At 38.4% G+C, this 21,087-nt stretch overlaps 1 protein-coding gene across 7 annotated transcripts in view; it reads right to left on the bottom strand.

Moving 5' to 3' along the window:
* The window catches only part of LRRC4C (leucine rich repeat containing 4C), a 508,382-nt gene that overhangs the window by 71,944 nt on the left and 415,351 nt on the right, over positions 1–21,087 (bottom strand). The window contains exon 1 of one of the 7 annotated variants that reach the window (XM_040068329.2): positions 15,857–17,789. The exons of 4 other annotated variants lie outside the window; for them this stretch is intronic. The gene's annotated coding sequence lies outside the window, so the exon portion shown is untranslated. Of the gene's footprint in view, positions 1–15,486; positions 15,667–15,856; positions 17,790–21,087 lie in introns of those variants that run through there. 2 more of the 7 variants (XM_040068327.1, XM_040068325.2) reach the window with 2 other exon arrangements.

Raw genomic sequence — 21,087 nt, 5'->3', positions numbered from 1 at the left:
AGTAATGTAAGAAGCAGATCTCCCTTGTGGAATGCAAGCCAAAGCAAAATCCAAAAATAAGTACCATTCTCTTCATCAGCTAAAACTTATGCAGACATCTCTTAACCTAACACCCACCACAAAAATAAAGAAAAATACAGTATGTTTGGGAGACAAAAGTGTCAATTATTTTCTTTAAATTCCTAGACAGTCATTGCTCTGACTCATCCAATTTTCTCAGTTTAATAAAATATGACCCAGTGGGAGTAGCCTGTTGCAAAATTTACCATAACTATCTTCTGTCTCCAATGTGAGAAATGAATTCTGAACATGTGGACAATTTCTCCTTTATTTGTTCAGTTAACTGTTGAGGTACCTCTGTAGAGGTAACTTCTATCCTGATAATTCTGGCAACATGGAAATCATGCAATGCACAAAACTTTGATAAAGATCTCTGAATTCACGTGAACTTTTCTGAGAACTTTAGAAGAGGATGAAATTAAGATGGAGGGGGGAGAGAAAACACTAGAATAGTTATGAATAGAAATAGAAAGCCCAGAATAATTATGAAATCAATAACAATTAAGCAATTCACAAAAGCTACTGAAAGTACCACAGCACCAAAAGACAAAGACTCTGTGTTAAACTCAATTCATAAAAGATACTTAATATGTCAAGCAGAGAGGCAAGCAAGCAGGCGATATCCATTTCCATGTTTCAATTGTGTTGTTACCTCCACAGACAGTCATAAATAAAAATAAAAATAAAAGGGAAATAAAGGAAGGAACTTAGTACTTCTACCCTCTCCCTAAGTCTGATAAAATTTTATTGTACTATATATGCAATTTATAAGCATTTTGTAAGTGATTTATGTATAAGCACAGTACACTGGAAACATTACATTCAGCCAAACTTATGATCTTGAAAACCCCTTCTGAAACAAACACTTTTTACTCATCAGAGTACTTCTGATTCAGTAGCAGACATGCCTTCCTGTGCAAACTCATGGCAACTGACAATGTGAGAAATCGAGACATCACCAAGCCCTTTGGCTGTGCTGGGAGCTTCCTGGGGGTAGGTTGGTCACAGTAAATTGTCCTTAGCTGTGAATTTCACTTTCCTCCCGAGACTCTAAATCTCTTGACCTCTGAGTCACATTTCAAAGTCCACATACTCTCCATCTGCTTGTTTGCAGAGAAAGGAGAGGATGAGCGCCTGCAGTACTAGAGAGAAGGTTGAAAGGAGATGATTTAATATCAGAGATTACGCTACCATTTCAATAACAATGCACAACACCAGTTGCTGACTTTATACCTTTCCATGCATGTTTGTTATAAATCAATAAGCAAATACTGTCATGACTAAATACCTCTGACAAAAGATAAGGTTATCTACATCAGGTCCTAGATAAGACAAGCAAAACTCTTACAGCCTCTTGCAGATATATTATACTTAGCAATTGGCTGTCTAGATCTTTGTCACTGATTTGATCCTAACCTTCCAGTAAGACAAAGTAAAGGAATCAGTGTCCTGGGTTCAAGGTAAAAAGGGACATCTCTATATTAGTGGGGTGCTATAGAAACTTCTCCTCCATCAGTAGGAAATGGTTCATCTGCTAAATGCATAACAAGTTGGCACATCATTTCAAATGGAAACAACCAATGTTATGAATTATGATAAAAAGAACTTTATAGCCTTAATGCTTGTGAACATTGAGAATTGGCAGAGTAGATAAAATTTCACAGTGTCCAGTAAAAAAAGAATATATGCTTTTCAACCGCTATAGTGTATGAGCTGAAAATAAATTAATAAGAATTTTGGTATAGAATATGTAACAAGCCTGATAAGGTTTTGCTTGAATGCTCCTTATTTACTTGTTTAGAGCTAGAATATTAAAATAATATTTAAATAAGCCTTGCAATTATGTACTCTTAAGATTAAGAATTTGTGAAGGCTTATGATTTTGCTTAATTTTAGGGAAGGAAATTTTTAGTGGCTTTTTTTTTTCTTTGTTTGTTTTGGGTTTTTTTGTGTAATTCACTTCATGCCCTGATTAAAGTAAGTTAATAGGAAAAATGTCACTAAGAGTCTGAATATAAAAAAAGGGTATGAAATTGTTGGTAGATCAGGAAAAACCTTTCTTATCAATGAAAAGACAAGAAAACAAAATTGATCCATGTATCCAAAATTATTTAATGAATGGAATATTTAAGATAAAAGATGTATGTATTTTTTTTGTTTTCATCTCTTACTCTATGCAGAAACACTGTTTTATTTATGGTCAGAGAGATTGCAATAAAAACTGTACTTACAAAATGTCTTTCATTTGAGTACCTTTCACAAAACTTAAATCCTATGTTCACAAAGTCTCTCCTTAATTCCCACTCCCACTTCTTAAACTACATTAAATTTGTTTTGGTATCTGAATTCTTATAAATAGAGTGTTGGTTGCATACATTGTGGAAGGATCTGTCCTGCAATATGAGAATATAATTTCTCGTAAGTTACAAAGTAAAAAGGAGCACATTGAGTCTGTGTTGTTTGTTTCAAACAAAGAGTAAGAGGCCACAGAAAGGTCAGAGTTAAGCAATCTCTAATAGTGCCCACTACGAGACTGACCATTCCACTATATTTAAATGTATCTCCTAATTGCATTCCTTTCAAAAGGTATAATTTGAAATGGTAAAGGGGAGAAAGATGTGAAATAAGATCGGTTTTCTTGCTTTTGGGAGATGGGTGATAGTTTCATTACTGGTTTTGGAAATAACACATTCTTAAACCTTTCAGAAAGCAGTTCCTTTTTTACCTAACTGCCATGTAGTTGATGTTATAAATCATCAGAGATCTAGATGACTAATGTGTGGAGATTTATATCCGACTCCTACAAAAAACAACAACAACAAAAAAGCGGGTACTTTGTTAAATATATATAAAAAACACTATTTCCCTGCGACTTTTCTACAATGCAACCACAGTTGCAAAAAATCATGACTTTAATATGTCATAAGGCCAAATGCACTCCAAGACTTTCAAGAGCAATCTATCCACTTAAACACACATACATACACTTATAGAAATATACAGCTTTAGGAGTGAAAGTAGTTCAGCTTATGCCAGTGAAATTAAACTGACAGCTCCTCTAGTACATTTCTGCCTCAATATAGAATCTGTTTTAGTTTCAGCGAGGCTTCATTTTGGTCCATAGCTCCATCTGTATGGAAAAGCTGACAAGAACAGTGTTGTATCTTGGAAGTTTTTTAACTTTTCATTAAACAGAGCTATAGAAAAGCTCAGAATCTGGCAGCAGTTCTCTTTCCTCCAGTCTCCTCACACAACTCTCCCCAGTGCCATGATCATTCAGTGATAGTTCTAGTCTTCCAGAGACCTCTGGCAGCAAAGTACTCATTGGAAGCACAAAAAAGAGAAAGAGCTTGGGAACACTGCTGCCACTGAGGAGAGAGGTGAGCTATTGACAGACAATATTCATAAGGACCTCTACTCAAAGATTAAGGAACAGCCCTATCACAGCTACATTTTCTAGTAAGCAAACCAATTCTGTGTTGGTCTCTGTAATCATGTGGCTGGTCCCAGGCTAGGTCAATGGTTTGAGAAGTAGTTACATGACTTTCTGACTAGAGAATTTGCAGAAGGGACTGGGAGGGAGGTAAGAGAAAACAACCACCCCAAACAGGATTTCAGTAGTAGGGAAATTTACTGGTTTCTGCTGTAAGGGAGCAGTAAAGGATATTCAGTCCTCTTCCTTGAAAATCCAGGACTACATTATATGGAACACATGTGGAATAATGCATAAGGATTAAGATGGGATATGAATCTTCAAAATGCTGATTACTACACTGACTACCTAGACAGATATTCTCAGCCATTAGTAACAGGGCTTCTGGATAATATAACTTAACATGCACCAGCTATGCCAGCAATCTTAGTGAAAGCTCAGTGTAGGTTAGTGATTTATACTCATGTGAGGCACGCTGTTTTCTCCTATAAACAAGCAAGTGAGATCACCCAACTCATTTTTATAATTCCTGTGAAAGCAATGTTATCTATCCAAAGGCAGGGTAAAGGGCGCAAAAAGGAGAATACAGAAAAGAGTAGCGAGGTAAGAACTGTCTCTAAACTCACGTGGAGCTTTCTAACATCAGGAATGTCCTTTGCTACCTCAGAGAATATCTTCTCACATTCCAGGACCTTTTGGACTAACCACTCAGCTCTAACAATCAAATGGTACAGCACTCCAGGAAGGCTCATGAATGGAGGAAGCCGAACTTATACGAAAAAATTGACTTGGACTACAGAATTCTAAACAGAGAAAGTGAACATCAACCTCATCAGTAAGTATGAAAGATGTATACTTATTTCAGATTTCCATCACCAATTTTTTTTAGAAATTTCCATCAGCAATTTTTAGTGCAAACAGTGTCCAAGGAAGGTCAAGAGTAGCTAGAAATATTATGATATAGCCCATTGAGACGGCATGTACTTTCAACCTACACTACCAAAAAGCTATTATGCAGAGATGCAGGGGAAAGTTCACTTAACTCTCTCTTCCTCTCTGTTTTCCCAAAACTTAGAGAGGAATTAGCAAAAGAAATAAATAAGTAAAATCAAGTCCACAAATGGAGTCATTTTATGAAGACAGAAATGCACATTTCTTGTCTGAAATATTTAGTAGCCATTCACAGCAAGAAAAGGGTATGTTCAAAGCAATCTTTAGTGTCCTGTAAGCAGAGAGCATGTTGGATGTATCATCTTTGACACCTCTATATTTAGTCAATTTCACGCCTGGAAAGTAGTCTGGCATCTATTGCAAAAGAGGTACCATCTGACCAACTATTGCAGAAATTCATATCTGGATTCATATCAGAAGCCTGGACTGGATACAAGCTCAGAGACAATCATTTTAGTGGTGTTTTTTTTTTTTTTTTTTAGTTAGATGTTGAACACCTAGATCAGCTTAAACAAATGGAATTCTTCAAGCTGGAGGCCCAGGTTGCTGAAAACAAAGTGTTTCAGAAGTACAATACCTAAAGCTTGCAAATCTCTATGCTACAAAGAGAAAACTCTGAAGGAGATAGAAGCTTGGTCACACAAAAAAAGTTTGTGGATCAGGTACCAAGTGAAAAAGTAAATACAAATGATTTTTGTTCACTCACAGCACAGCTTTCAAAATTCATCTTTATAGAACATTTCAGGTTTGACAAATTCACAGATTTCAAAGGACGTTTTTCCAACCAAGCAGAAGTCTGAGGCACTGAGTCAGAGTACAGTCATAAAGTGGCAGATGACCCCAAAACTTCTTTGGTGTTCTGATAACAATCTCAGCAGAGAGGGAATGATGGATTGCAGAGTGAAAATCCTTTGGGTTGTTTTGCTCATAGCAAGCTACACATATCTGTTGATGACAGGATTAGAAGCCTGGTTATAGATGCCTAGGCTACCTTCCTTCTACCTGCAGGTACAGGGACCTAAGAATCATCTACTCTGGCTTCCTGAATTATCAAAATATACAAAACACAATAAGGTACGCTTCACTACAACAGTCTTCCACAAAGACAAGGACCCCAATAGATAAAGAAAATGCTTCTCTGTGAATTTAAAAAATGGAAAATTATATACCCTTAATTTCTATTATGAATTTATGAGACCTCAGCTTCCATCTATTGTTTCTTCTTAGAACTTGGTATATCACAAAACATTTAAACATCTTTTTTTTTTTTCCTCTTAAATTAATCACATCAGTTCTTGAGCTTCTTAATGAATAGATTGATGTTAAAGTACTACATTTTTCCTTTTTATTCAGCACTGAATATTTGTGTGGCTCTATTCTTTTCAACAATTTTTTTAAAATGTGGACAAATTCAAATTCAAACACCATTCCAGTTTTCCCACTGACATTGGTAAAATCACTATTCTGTTTCTCTGGAATGTTATAATATTTTTTATCACTAGCACTGTGGGAGCCCATGTGGAAGTTCTTGCCTGTTGCAGTCTCATATTCTCTTCAGAGTTGGTTTTCCAGATGAGTGTCTCTCATTCAGAATTTGTCCTTCTTATATGTAACATTTTGTATACTATATTACTCAGAATGCCTGTCTTATCATGCTGCCTCACTTGGTCTCAAGGAAAAAATTCTCAATTCATGTGATTGAAATCACGTCACTATGGCCAACAACATTTAATTAACTGGCACGCTCTGCAAGCTCAGGAATAATAAAATGAATAAACCACCATACTAGACACTAAAAAAAGTCAATAAATATCTAATTTTTTTTTTTAAAAAAAAAACTCTAAAAAACATCACTCAGATATCCTCACAGGCAGTGCTGGTTATGAGCACATTCACACTCCTGGGAGTGCATACTTCCCTGCTTGCTCACTCTGCTTCTTGAGACACGGGTTTCCAACTCTGGGTGTTCCCATGCTGTCTGCCAATGGACAGGCTGGGAAGAAAACACTTCCCAGCCCATGCATGCTCTTACAAGGTGCAGCTGACCCCGTGCAGTCACTCCACCAGATGTGTGCTGGCTCCTCACAGTGCCCAGCACAGCTTGGTCAGACCAAGCCAAAGGTTGTGATGAAAGTGGTCAATGTCCAGCAGCATCACAGAAGTGTTTTTACTGTTTCTCTAACCTGTCCAGCCATTCATGCTTTAAAAGCTTCATACTTCTTTCAGACTCTTAGTCAAGATTTGTTTCATGGGTTTTTTTTTAATTATTTTTTTTATTATTGGAGGGGTGCTTGTGCTTTTTCCTAGTTTAGGGATTTGTTTCTGGTTTTTTGGGGTTTTTTTTTTTGTTTTGTTTTGGTTTTTTTTGTTTGGTTGGTTGGTTGGTTGGTTGTTGTTGTTTTTTAGTTCTCTTTAGCATTATCAGTTTTGGGAGATGTCCTCTCAGTTAGCTCAGTTAATCTTATTCACCCAATTTACCCTCATGTACCCATCATAACAGACATTCTTATCAAGGTCATTTTGCTAACTGTGGGCCCTACACTTACATAAAGTGTAAGTACATTAATTTTCTGTCAATGATTTGTCTAGAACATTGGTACATTTATTGTAAAAAGAGTTACAATATTTGTATAATGCATTAAAAAATATTTCCTCACAATACTTACTTTTAAACATCTTACAAGTGCTTCTAAGCTATTTAAATATCCTATGCTTTTTAAAGTTTGAGTGTACTTTATTTCCATGGTAACTTCTATTTGCCAGCCAGGCAGTGTAAAAGCACCAAGTTGTTTGCTTGATAGAAAATACTTCCCATAATACCATACTATTGACATTAAGATTTTCCCTGCCTTAAGTTTCTACAAGTTGAATTCTGTATTGTATTTTCAGTTACTTTGCCTAAAATATGTGTCTTGGGAAATGGTCAATGGTTGCCATGTCCCTATATGTTTCACTCATGCCATTAGAATATTTTCTAGATACATAGTCTAGACAACTTTTGTAAAAAAGTAAAACATTACTGTTGATTTAAGAATTATTTGTCCCGTAATAAATACTCCCCAAAAATCCTTTTTCTTCTTTTCTCTTTCCACAATAAAATTTTAATAATAATTTTTCCAGACAGAGAATAGAAATATTAATTGAATTATTCTGACAGTTATGCATCACTATTGCCACTTGCTCCTCACAGGATGTGGCCAATGAAAACAATGAGAAGAACAGCAATACTCCCTCATTTCTCCCAATTCTCCCTTATTTCTCCCTTGCAGCTAGGAAAACGAATAGAACAAGTGCCTGGATAATTTAATAAGACAATTTGCAAATCTTCTGACTTTTGTAATGCCCAATCAAAATATTGCCACTTTAAAGACGAGTAAATTACTGCAAAATCTTGGCCTGCTATAGTCAGCAATCTTGCTCTAGCTCTGATTATAATTTCAGCCATCATTTCCATTGTTGTAGAGATTGTTTTTGGTGACCTGTAAGGTAAAAAGACCCGTAAAAAGACTCATTCTATTATTAACAGACAACCTTTTGCAAAAGCAACCCATTGAAATATGAGACCATACAACTGCATCTTTTCTCCTTAGAAAACACCTTATTTCTGGTGTATTCTAAGACTACAACACAATCACAATTCTCTCCTATGACACCAATTGTAATCCTTTTATACCTTATTTTTTTTTAAGAGGTTGTTATATGATTTCCTCTTTTTTTCCCTTCTATGCACTAGTTTGTTTTGATTACCAGTATTGGTTTAGTTAATTTTTTTTTTTAACTTCCTTTTCCCTTGTTTTAGACAGACTCAAAGTCAAATATGAACTCTTTTACAAGTTGGTTTTTTCTATGGCAAAACAATATATTCCTAGAAACTGACCAGTTTATACTCACAGCCTTCTGTTTATTTGTCCTTCCAAATCAAATTTTCACATAATATTCCTCAGGTTTAGAAGACAGGTATTTATGAAGCAGCATCATTTTTATCTTTGACTTGCCATAGGCAGTCATCAACTTCATCTTCCTTTGCCACAAAAAAAAAAAAAAAAAAGTCTTATCTGGATGATATTTTAAATTAGATGCAGTACCTTTTTGTGATAGGAATTTATTATCTGTACTTCTTTGTAACTCTTAACGACATTCTACTACTGCTGCATTACATTTTCAAATACATCCTCAAAGCTGAAATTTCCTATTAGAAAATGTAATTTTTTTTTTTTTTTTTTTCCTCACATGTTATGGAAAGTTACCTAAGGACTAAGCCATCCTCCACAAGAGTTTGATTCAGTAGTCTTTAACAGATACCTCCAGGCCTTTACTTTATGTATGTAACTCAATCTTCAGGGTCAGACCACTCAGGAAAATGCACATTACAGAAAGAGGGATATCAACATGAGCATTCACTGAAGGTGAGGTTTTCTGACCTCTTTCTGGTTCAAAGGAGAAATCCATTATGGTTTTAATTCCCTGCACCATATACAGTCAAAATTCACACGGGCGTTAAATGCAATAAAATTCTTACTGAAGTAGTAGACTGTGCACTGCATATGAGCAACCTGAAAGGCTAATGGGGTCACCATCTTTCCCCTCTGGTAGCTGTGTCATCACCAACCTGAACAAAAATGAACCTCAGTTCCTCAAAGGATGTAACAAATACAAAAGCTTTCCTCCAGAAAAATAATATATAACCACTTGTAGAAGAAGCTGCCCATCCAATAAGAGCTCACAAACTGAGTAGGGGAAAAGAACATCCTTGAAAAACCCAACAGCTAAGAAAAGAACCCTTAACACAGCATGTATGCCCTTTGGCAAAGAAGCCCATGGAATTGAATATATTTGTACATATTTCATTTGAAACTTGCATGTATTGAGGAAGGGAAAAGTATGATTCCTTAACCCACTTCTTTCTGTCCCTGTACAACCTCTTCTAGCTCTTTAAAGGAAAAAGACAGCATTTTTTTTAAACTGATTATAACATGTCACAATATTCAGTTCTTGACATACATAATCAATACACAGAGATTACACCATTCTAAGGACTGAGAATTCAGACTTAAAAGAGGTCATTTAAAAAACAGTTGTTTTTGTTAATATAAGGTGAGGTTTTTCTGTGGCAGTGAGATTAATTCATCAATTATTCCATTACATGCAGATGAGAAAGATGCACTAACAACTGGAATGTCAGCAGTCATGGCAAAGGAATATGGAACCTTTGGAAATTTTGAAGCTTGTAGTGTATTAACTCAAAACGGGATTTGGATTATCTTTTTTATATCAGTAAATAGAAATATTTATTCTATTATTTATCTCTGGAAATAAAGAATAAAGAAAACAAAAACCTACAGAGCACGATCAGTCCTGCTGAAGTAATTACTGAATATCTGATTGAGATCAGTTGGAACAAAACTGGGTTTATGTTGGCACAATGACAGAAGAAAAAGAAACACAAAAGGAATTAAACTGGTTGCATGGAAATGCTTCTACAGAACTAACTTGCTCATACATTTTACAATGCTAAATGACAGCTAAAAATGGGCATTAGTGAATAAAAAAGCCCCAATTCTTTTAATTAATTCCTGCAGGAGAGAAACCTCACTTATACCAGTTCATGGAGAGACTGTCATCTTCTTCTCTTACATGAATGGTCCACTAATAGCTGTTTTTGGAGATTAACAAGAAAGTAAAACGTTGGCCTATACCTGCTGAAGATGAAGCTTTCATCCTCTACTCCCTACCATAATATGTTCCAATCAAGACACTGGAATCTGATGATCTTCAGCAATTTGATGAGTGGGCACAGTGCACGAGAAGTGAGGTGTGAGTAGCCCCCATCCCAGTCACAGATGGCCACCTCTTCACCATTGCAAAGATTCTGGGGTAAACTCAAAGTACATGAACAGAATTAGTGCCTGCTTAAGGTCTTAAAATAGTCTTTAGCTTAAGATCATGTTTAAGGTGTGATGATAAGCAGTGTGAGGAAACCTGCACTGTTATAACTCTTGCTGCCCCCCCGCCCCCAGACTGGTAACCAGGCTCTTTGTGTGCTTGGCTTTATTTCCCATGTAACATGGCATGGGAGGGAGGAGATTACTGCCATGAAAGCAAAGAAAGGCTCGTAAGCAAAACAAAAATGTGCTGCAGATCTGAAGGACACTAATACTTTCCGGAACTTACTACCACTGTTTTCCAGCATCAGGTCAGATCCTTTGGGCAATCATTCTTATATATATGGTGAAATAAAAGCACCAGTCCCCGTGCCTTCTAGAAGTCAGGTCATACTATACTGTCCATATAGATATGAAAGGAAATCACATCCCTATTTCTGAGGATTATTTTAATGCACAGGACTGTATGAATCCCATAATCCCATAGCTGTCAACTAACTGATTTCTCAAACACAAATAGCATTAATGAATGCTCTGAATTGCTGCTGGCTTGCAGAGAAAACATCATTTATTTAACTTATATTGCTGTGAAATTTCTGAGTAAGCTTTACCTAGCTGCACATGAAATAATTGTTGATGGAATCTTTTCCTTTGTTTTGAGGGTGGTTGGTTTCCTTTTTAATTCTGCTGGTTCCTGGTTATATTGCTCCCCCACAGTCCTGACATAACAAGTACAAGCTTGGCAGCAAAACTATGGTAGATTTTATTCAGTGGTCTGATGCTGCCTCTCTCCCTTTTACAGGCAGCAAAGGTAAATCTTGTCTTAGCACTGTGAAAACAGAATTTCAAGACTTATTGCAGTGGTGGTAGTATTTAAATTTACACAAGCTACGCTATATACCTGAAATGCATTTTAATATGCCCAAGGAACGGATTCAGTCCTGGAAAGTTCATTGTCGTTTCTTCTAATTGACAGCGACTGCTACACTTTGCTTGCCTGCAGCTATCCAATTAACATATCACCACTACAAAAAATATTGTAATATGCTCAATGTCCGACAACAACAACAAGTCTCACACTCCACTTCTATCCAGCAATTTCCTTCTAATTGGGTTTCCAACATATTAGTAAATATCAGTGAAGAGCATACAGGCAGTTATGCCATCAGATAATGCAGCCTGCAAACACCTTTTCCTATTGCTGTGCAAAGTTCTGCTGTGGAGAGATTCCTGGTAGTTTAGAATATCGAGAGAGACACGGAGAGGGAGAGGGAGGGAGAGAAGGAAAGCTCAACTCCAGAAGTGGAAAACATGTAACTTGTGCCCCAAGATATCGCTATGGCAACATTTAAACAATGAACAGAAAACCCTGCAGGATTCTGTTCTCGCTTCCTTGGATACCAAATGTAAATCCCGATTCTCCTTTATTGTGTGAATGCACAAGCGTCTGATTTTTGCCTTTTTTGCTAACAGATAGCAAAGTATCCAGGCCCCCTACCAGGAACTACGCATTAATTCACTTCCATGTACTGCAGCTTGTGAATATGCAACCGAAACACGCCACTGGCAAAATCATCTCCCCTCTTGTGGCCCCATTTCTACCCCTCAGGAAAAAAAAAAGAAAAATGACCATGATAGTACAGTTAAATAACAGGTACTCCCCCCCACCTTTTTTCCCCCGCCCCCCACTGGATAAAATCATTAAATAAACCACTCTAAATTGTCACAAGCCAATCCTCAATGTCTTCTGCCACGACAGGAAGTAGAGGCAGGATACTTTCTGAGGGCTACTTCTTCTCCAAGCTGCAAGACTCAAACATGCTTCAAGGCTGCCTTCCAGATCAGCATGACTGCTGCTATCCCTAAATCCTTCTCATTTGGGTTATCCTGTGGGAGCTGAAGGAGGCTTGTTTTGTTTTATGTTTTTTCACAGAGCAGCTGGCAATGGGATGAAAGGCCCCTGAGAACAGTAACCTGAAGTCCAGTCAGCTTCATTACTCTAGAAAATACTTAGTAGGTGCCAACTGCGTATCTTTAGAGTAACTTCATCCCAGGCTGAAAACAGCACTAATTCCATCAGCCTTCCCTCTCCCCTTGTTCCATCACCAGCTATCAGAAACAAAAGCATATCTCCAAGCCAACCTGAAGCCACTCTGGCAAGACTGAGATGGAGGCGCTCGCTCTCATGCTGCTGCTGTGCACAGTGCACTCCTTCACTGAATATACAACTTGCATAACCTGCCGTGGGATTTTTCACCAGCACCAAGCTCTCTCAAAATATGCTAAAATCCTGTCCTGAGCCTCATCTGAAATCTTCCTGCCTCATATTGCAACAGCAAGAATCTTCATGCTAAATGGGAGACAGCTTTTTGGGTCACAGGCAAGTAATTTTGAAGCCTACATATAGGAAGCCATAGCAACACCTCTGGAATCCCTTTGCTTTTCTCCAGTCCCACACAATTGCTTGTATTGGCTCACATTTATTCTTGGGTCTCACCTAATCTGAAAGCTCATTTTTCACTTGTCAGTGGCATCAGGCTGGGAGATATTGTGACACAATTTGCCGCTCCAGCAAACTGAACCTGCTTCATTTCTAGATCAGTACAAATCACTCCTGACATGAGAAAAGACACAGAGCAGCCACCCCTTGCATTAATAACTTACATTTTGCCTGAAGTTTGAGGTATGTGATCTCTGACCTTCTGGAAAACAATTAGACCAAACAGAGCAGGACCTCCCAATACAGCTTTATCTTTCCTCCTGTAAAAGCATTTAGTACATAACAGCTTCCTGTACTGTGCCAAAACCCCAGCTGCCTGGGGTCCCTACCAAAAGTATCATCCATGGTTTGAAGAGGAGACAGCCCTCAGGACCAGCATATGCCACCGAATGACACACCTGTGCTCACACACCTGTGAGGGAAATAGCAGAGACAGCCAGCTCCAGCCTCTGGTTGAGGAGAGATGTGGCTTCTCACTTAGCTGGATGTTTGGATGAATATGTTGGCTATTTATTTTATGGTCAGCCCTTCGGGCTCTGGATAAGGCTCAGCACAAATGCTGAGAAATGCTATACTCCTTCCCACTTTGATATTGAATGAGTTAAACTCTGGGTTGTTCCGTGTGTCTTTTGGCTACTGTATTAAGTGAATGATTCACTGAAGTGTGAAACTGTTGCCTCTTTGGAAGCAGACACACATCCCTAGCTTTTAAATGTTGACAAGGTTTGCCTATTTCAGCCCAAACCATTGGCTAAATTTTCCCAGTGCTTCCTTATCATGTCAAGGAAATACTCCTGCTAGTTATTGCACAAAATGAATGGGGCACCTATGACAGCTTTCTATTGTCCAAAACTGGAGTTGTTCCATCAAATTTTCTGTTTGTGTGTTCACTTGACAGCAATCCAGGGAAAAGCCTGGAGATGCCTTTTCCTTAGCCAGCTTCTTTTTCCTTCGGTAATTACTGAGCAGCAGCTTAACATAAATTTAGCTTTTCTATTACTGCAACTGCTGAAGTAAGTGTAGCCCACAACAGGGCACAGACTTATCATGATACATGAAGGAATGCACAGGAGAGAGTTTTGCGCTTATTTTCAGATGCTGACAAACTTATTACCCATTTAGTGTCCCACTAGGGAACACGGGTCCAGAGGAAAAAAAAGGAAGCTAAAGCATTTCACACTAAAATGATTTAGCTACATTGAGAAGGATGAGAGTAATTGGAGCTGGAAGGAACAATTTTTTCTGTTCCTGCTTTCTTCTTTTTCTGAGCGCAACTGCACAAAGGGTCTGATTTGTTTGCGTGGCCATACAAAAACTCCCAGAGATTTCCTTAGGAGCAGAATTGAACCCTAAATCTTAGTCCTTTTGAAGTAGCCAATGTTTTAGAGGCATGACCTCCAAACAGAAGCACATGGGACACATTTGAGAGGCAAAAGTTCTCATTTCCATTATGCCAAAAGATTCAGGACACTTACAGGAAATAACAGTAGTGATGTAAGTGAATGAAGAAGGGGGGGGGGGGGGGGGGGGGGAAGGAGGAGGCTAATAATGGTTTATGTATTTATCCAGGGAAGTCACAGCTCTGTTATTTGTTGTTTCATGCAGGCAGCTTATGAAGTGAGAAATGCTGCCAGAAATTAAGAGCTAAAATTTGGGTCTACCAACACTTCTTTCCTTCCTGACTACTCTCCCCTTCTCCAGAACACTGCTGCTAAAGAAAAGTAAAATGAGTGGCAAAAGCCAGTTCTGCACCTTACCTGCCCCAAAAAAAGAAAAAAAAAAAATCTAAAACAAAAACCTACCCATTCTTATTCATTGGCTCATTTAATTAGTTGTTTCCCTCTCTCATTCTGCATCAGTTTTGGCCTAATACCCTCAGTTGGAGCCTTAACATGTGAAGGCCTGGGTTGAAGAGGGCAGAGGTGAGGGAGGACAGAAGGGGAAGAAAAAGAAATAAAACTCCCTACCTATGAGCTCTGCAGTTATGCCAAGAGAGGGGACTATTTTAAAGGGAGGATATCAGGTTATCCTCCCTTTATTCCACACTCCCACACCACATTTCTCCAGGAAGGGAGAGATTTACTGCTCTGTTACACATAATTGCTAATTTGTGAACCCCACCATTTATAAGGCACTTTTTAATTATTTTCATTACCAGCATAATAAAAAAGAACAGTCTCTTGACACCTCAGAATCTGCTTACTGCTTGTCAATCAAAGTCAATCTCTTTCAACTGTCATGAAAGTCCAAAGAGACCCTGAAGAATTCACCACAAAACCACAAAGAATTTCCTCGGAGATCTGGAGGGCATGGGTGGCCAGTACAGCAGTTCTCTAAACTCCCCTTCAATAGAAGAATGTCCTCTCCCTGCCTGTTACTGTCCTTTCTTAGCAATGGAGTGTAAAACGTGACATTTCTCTCAGAGCTGCATCCTCAAAATCCATTAAAAGCTCCTGCCCCAACCCCTGCCCCCCCCCCACTCCCGCCAAAAGTCACCCTTCATCTCCCTGCTTGATTATAAAATGCCCCTGTTAACACACCATATTGATCTGCAATGTCAGACTGGACACCAGCATTCAAATTAGAGCCTTGAACTATTTTAAACACTTAGTAAAAAAATAAACAAACCTCCTCTGTGCATCTAATTCCATGCAACTTACATCCATTTGTAGAGACTGGGCAATCAGGCAGCACCCCCCACTCATTCCAAGGGCTTCCTCAAAAGGTTTCTTTGCTAGTGAACATTTACAGATGCTATAGAGACACACAGGCAGGTGTCTGCAACACCCTACCAAGGCTCGAGTTTTAGGAATTTGAGCTACTGTGAGAATTCAGTTCTATCCTCATTCCTCCCCTTCTCTCTTCCCACCCCCCTCTTCCCTCCAGCCATTATCAAAATACAGCCAGGTTCTTTATTCAGGTGGGGGGAAAGACAGAGAAAAGCGGAATAAGGATGAAAGATGAGGGGCAATGGGGCACGTTTCCTTTTCCAAAAAAAAAAAAAAAAAAAAAAAAGGAAAGTGTACTCACTGTATCTTCAAAGACTATCCAGCTGGAAATCCGAGTGATTATGAAAAACCAGGGTGGGGGAGGGGTTAGAAAACTATTTCATTTCAGCAACCAAAGCAAAATTAAAATCAAGAAAGGAAATAAAATAAAAAGGATATCCAATTGCAATTTCAGTCCATACAGGTGCCAATCCAACCCAACACTGCTGAACTCTCCCCCTGTGGCAATTTGCTTTCTTCTTCTCTGTCCTTTATTTTCTTTGTGGCTTGCAACTTTTCTGCTTAAAATTTCTGTAGTGGTAATGTTGACGGTAGCCTTCACTGAAGAATAATGGTTTAAAACAACAGGAAAAAAACAAAAATCCTTGAGGAGGATGAATGGTCCTTTTCCTTTCCGAAACTTTTCATTCCACTGTGGATTGTTTGCCTAGTTTCCTTTTTCTAAGGTTTTCTGCCTCTCTGGCTCCACTGCTCCCCATTTCTCTATCTGCTTTTTCTCTGGAGAGCAGGAATAACTGTATTTCCTTTTAAGCAATCCTCCATCTGTATTCTTCTAATGTAATTTTGTTGTGACACTTAAGATCCAGGTCTTCCCAGGCAATTTTCTTTTTCCCCCTTCTTTGCTGCACTATCAATTATCCAATCCATGTGTCTCCACATTAGAATGGGGATTCCCATTCTTCTTTTCCTCTATACCCCCACACTCCTTTAGAAAAGAATCTCCTTTTGCATTTAAATTTTTATTCCTGTCTGTCAAAACAATAAACTTTTAGTCTCTCTCCCCCCTCGCCAAAGATCTGATTAGATTTCCAATCACAACCCAGTGCGCAATTGGATTTTTGATTTCGGCAAGAAGCCAGCAATCCACAGCATCAGCACCCTCTCCTTGTTTCAAACTCCACGTTATATCCTTTTGCCTTCCCTCCAACTCCTCTGCATTTTCATAATTTCACATTAAATGAAATGAAGGAGGGAGGGAGTAGAGAGAAATGCAAGGTTCCCACCAGCTGTCAAGAATAAATCCATCACCTCGTTATTTTTTAAACACTTGGGATGGGTATTTTTAACGCCCACTCTCGCCTTTGCCCCCCCACTTCTCGAAATCCTTCAGACGTTAAAACTCCCCCGATGGGGCATAAAGAAACCCGAGAAGACGCGATTTGTCCTCTCAGCTGTAGATTTCAGAAGCGCACTTTGCTTTTCATTTTAGCTTCCTCTCCATCTTTTGTCCAGCAGCTACGTGAATCCAGAGGCACCGAGATGGATAAACTTCTATTTCTTCTTTGAGGAGAGAGAGGGAAAGAGAGACAGGAAGAAGGATGAAAGCTCTCCCGTCTCTGCCTCCCTTTCTGTGTTTCAATGCAGGTCTGATCTCATTTCCAAGCTGAGCCTGGTGTATTTCAGATGTACGAGTTGGATTTCCCCTCCGCACAGCAGTGAGTTAGTCTCCCATCTTCTTCCACATGCCAGCTATCTTCCCCCTTTTCTTCCTTCCTGCCTCCTTCCCTTCCAAGATGACACAGTCCCAGAAGCGCAGACGCTTCTTTCAGCTTTTAGTTTCATCCCTGACACGCATAGCCCTTCGCACAGCCGAAGCGCTTCCTTCCTCCTACGAGCTGCGGCTTGAATTCTCCCCGTGTGTGCATGTAGGGATGCATGTATGTGTATATCCAGCTCCTGACAGCTGCTGTCGTTGCTGGGAGTAGCTCCGCTTTCCAGCCGCTCTGGCTTTCTGCTACTCCCCACCTTTCAGCGGCACCCTAGGATTTGCAAATGTCCCAGGGCCGGTCTCTCTGGCTACACTCCTCCTTCTCCCCTTCCGTTCTCTCCCCTCTTCCTCCGTTGTGGTTTTTAGGGTTTTTTGGGTTTTTTTGTTTACTCCCCTCTCTCCTCTTCTTCTCTCCCCCCCGTTCCCTTTTTCTTTGCTTGTGATCAGTAAAATACAATTACCCAATTACCTCCCATCATCTTAGCACTGATTGGCCAATTGCATTAACACTTGATGTCGGGGAAAGGGGCCGGGAGCTGCTCCGACGTGGCATTGCTGCCACCTGCTTGACAGACGGGGAACAAACGCAGGGTTACCTTAAGAAATCTCCAACTCAGAAAGCAGTAATTGAAAAACAAGGGATCATCTGAAGGAAAGGAATGTCAAAACTCATTTTCTTAAAAGCCTGCCTGATTCTGACAGTTCAACCAGCGTTTTCAGGTTCCAGTCTAGCCGCGGAGGCAGAGTAAATGACGGCAAAATGAAATGAGGTATAAAGTTGTCTTTGCAAAAGAAGTACAGGGCAACCAGTATTCACAGGTACCAGCTCTGGCCACAGATGCACCGGCGTGTTAATAATGTGAAACAAGGTATAAAGTTATCTTTACAAAAACTGTAACAGTAGAAATAATTTGCATTGAAAGACCATCTGCTTTCCAATTACAGAAATCAATGTTTGTTTAAAACTTGTATGCAGACACAAATCACCTAAAACTATATTTTGGCAGCTGTTCAAGGGCAAAAGCTCTTTGAACAGCTTCAAGGTTTCAGTGAGTTTAGGTCCTATCTTCAGCAGGCTGTGACAGAAACGCAACAATGCAATGTCCAGGCTCACCTATTGAATCTGACACAGTTTGACTGGAATGACTTCTGACACGCATTTTGGTGTTTTGTGAACTGGCTCCCTAGTTTGGGTTACTGAAGTACTGGCATGTTTGCTATGCTCTTACCTGCTTACCCAGGCATATTAGATGTACTTTTCTTTTTTACTTAAACTGCTCAGAATTGGGCTTGTGTCTTGTTTCGGGGATCTAAGTCCAATGCAAATTTTACAGAAAATTTTGCATGTGTAAGGTCAGATACACTACTTGCTTCATGGAAACAGCATATGTATGTGCTGGCATTTGTCTCTCTCTAAATCAGAAAAACATTATTTCTAGATCTAACTCCTCCACACAACCCCAGAAAAGAATAAGTCAGGTGCTTCAATGGTGATTATAGCAAAATTCAAATATTAAGTAGTAACTCTGAGTTATCCTATACATAAACTAATATAAGTAGCTCTTTGCTAGTCCTCTCTCAAATAGTCAAGATGTGTTTGGTAACCTTATTTAGGCTTCAGCTTTCATGTGAAATTGACATACTTAAAAATAAAATAAAGTACTATGTCATATTAGCAGTTTTTCTAGAATTTTAAAATCCATAAGCTAGCTGAATTCAGTCAAGTAACACTTACTGAATCATTAACATTGACTTTCAGATTTATTCTACTGACTCAGCAGGCTTTCTGGTGAGAAGGTCCTACTAGTTACCTACTACTAGGCCCTAAGCAACTGGAACCAGGCACAATTAGCATCTGATCTTCCTGTCCCTGAAATCAGTGGCAAACTCAAGTTACCTGCAATGGGTGAAAGGCTGAGTGCATAGTAATAATAAATAACTCCAGCCTAGCAGCCTTTCAAAAACAAACAAAAAAAAAAAGTCTCTGCGGTGTTTTGGGGAAGGTTGCAAGTGTGGCAGGAGATGAAGTTGCTGACAAGTAACAATCTTTTTCTAAATTGGTGAGCTTATTTTGTTCCTGTCTTATTCACTGATGCTGCTGGTGTATTTTGGGTCTACAAACATCTTATGGGAGTCTTTTTCCTTTTACTCCTCAAAATTCAAAAAAACACAAGGTTTTTCTTTTTCCCAGAAGGATAAAAACATCACAGTCTAATAAGTTTCCTCCACTGTTTTCTCAAAAAGTTCCTGAAAATTTTCCAGCTACTATTAAATAATCTGTGAGTGAAAGGGAAGGTTTCTATAACAGAATAAAACAAATATATAGGTGTCAGGTGCAGAAGATACATAATTTTGGACATCCAATCAAAATCTAAGACACAAACTCTGCTATAGCTACAGTAACTCTGTTGATACAAAGTGATACTTATGATAGAAATGTGCACATTTTCAAATTACATCACAATACACATTTCTAACAGATTACAGCTTAAATAGATTACATATCTCTCTATATACAAAGATAATATATTTGCCGGCATACATGTGACTGAGCAAAAAACTATCAAAACTGCAACATGCTCTAGGCTATGATATGGTCTCACTTAAAGTTTATCTTTAATACATCAATTAGGCTTTATCACCTAATAAACATAGAAGATAGCATGATTAGCTTCTTAGAACATAACTTTAAAGCAATCTAGTTTGCAATATTTATAGGATGACATTCCACGCTACATGAAGAAGTAACTAAACAAAATTTTTAAAAAAATATGTTAATTGCATTATCAGTTTTACATGCATATATATCACATGTGTGTGAAACCCATTTAAACCAAAAATTTTGGTAACATCACAATAAATCATTCCTTAGTCAAATGTTAAAAGGCTATCAATAACTCTGGACAGAGCTGCTACATTTTTCCTGCAGCACATTATATGTTGTTGCCTTGCAAGAGAAATGTTTGTATATTGCCTTCAATCTTGCCCAATCCTGAGTATGGAAGGATAACAAAACTCAAATGTATGTACTGGCAAATCTTCACACAATAAACATGAACAACAGATTGCTATAAATATTGTTATATAGATTGTTTTCTTTTCCAGCAGACAAGGCCAGTTATAGAACTGTGTGCATGACTAACACTGGAAGAGATTAGTGGAAAAGACCAAATAGTCACAGTACTCAGTCATTTGGTGGAAGAGAAACATGGCTAAAGCTTAGGAGAAAAGGATTCTGACCATAAACAAAGGAGAACAGAAACATTATAATTGAATAAACATAACCAAATTTTGAGGAAAAAACAGTAAAACCAGACTGTTTTACTTGGACAAACTGAAAAGCAATTGCAACATTTTCCCAAGTCAGTTGACAGCCCTGCCTTCCTTTTAAATAAAAAATGAGGAAAACATAAAGAAAAATGTGGAACATAATATTCTTCTTATTTTATTTAGCTTTGCTGACAAGAATCTGCTTGCATATGGAGAGAGTACTTGAATTCTCTTATAGCTTAGTACTTTCAAAAGGAAATAAAAACTGCTGGCAAGCATACTTTTGACTGCACGGATCTAGGATCAAGCTCCTTAATCAATCTATGAATTCAATTGTGATCCTAAAAGTCTCAGACTATATAAAATATAGCATCTATTATCTAACAGGAAGAATGAATTTTCTATTGTAATTGGAGCCCACTGTACATAATTTCTTGTTTATGTGATTTCAGTGATGGTTGTTCAATTCTTTTAATATGACAAGCACTAAAATC

This window comes from Hirundo rustica, chromosome 6 (genome assembly GCF_015227805.2).
Source record: "Hirundo rustica isolate bHirRus1 chromosome 6, bHirRus1.pri.v3, whole genome shotgun sequence".
Taxonomy (NCBI): Eukaryota; Metazoa; Chordata; class Aves; order Passeriformes; family Hirundinidae; genus Hirundo; species Hirundo rustica.
The sequence above is the reverse complement of the archived record's forward strand: the minus strand, read 5'-3'. Positions and strand labels throughout refer to the sequence as shown.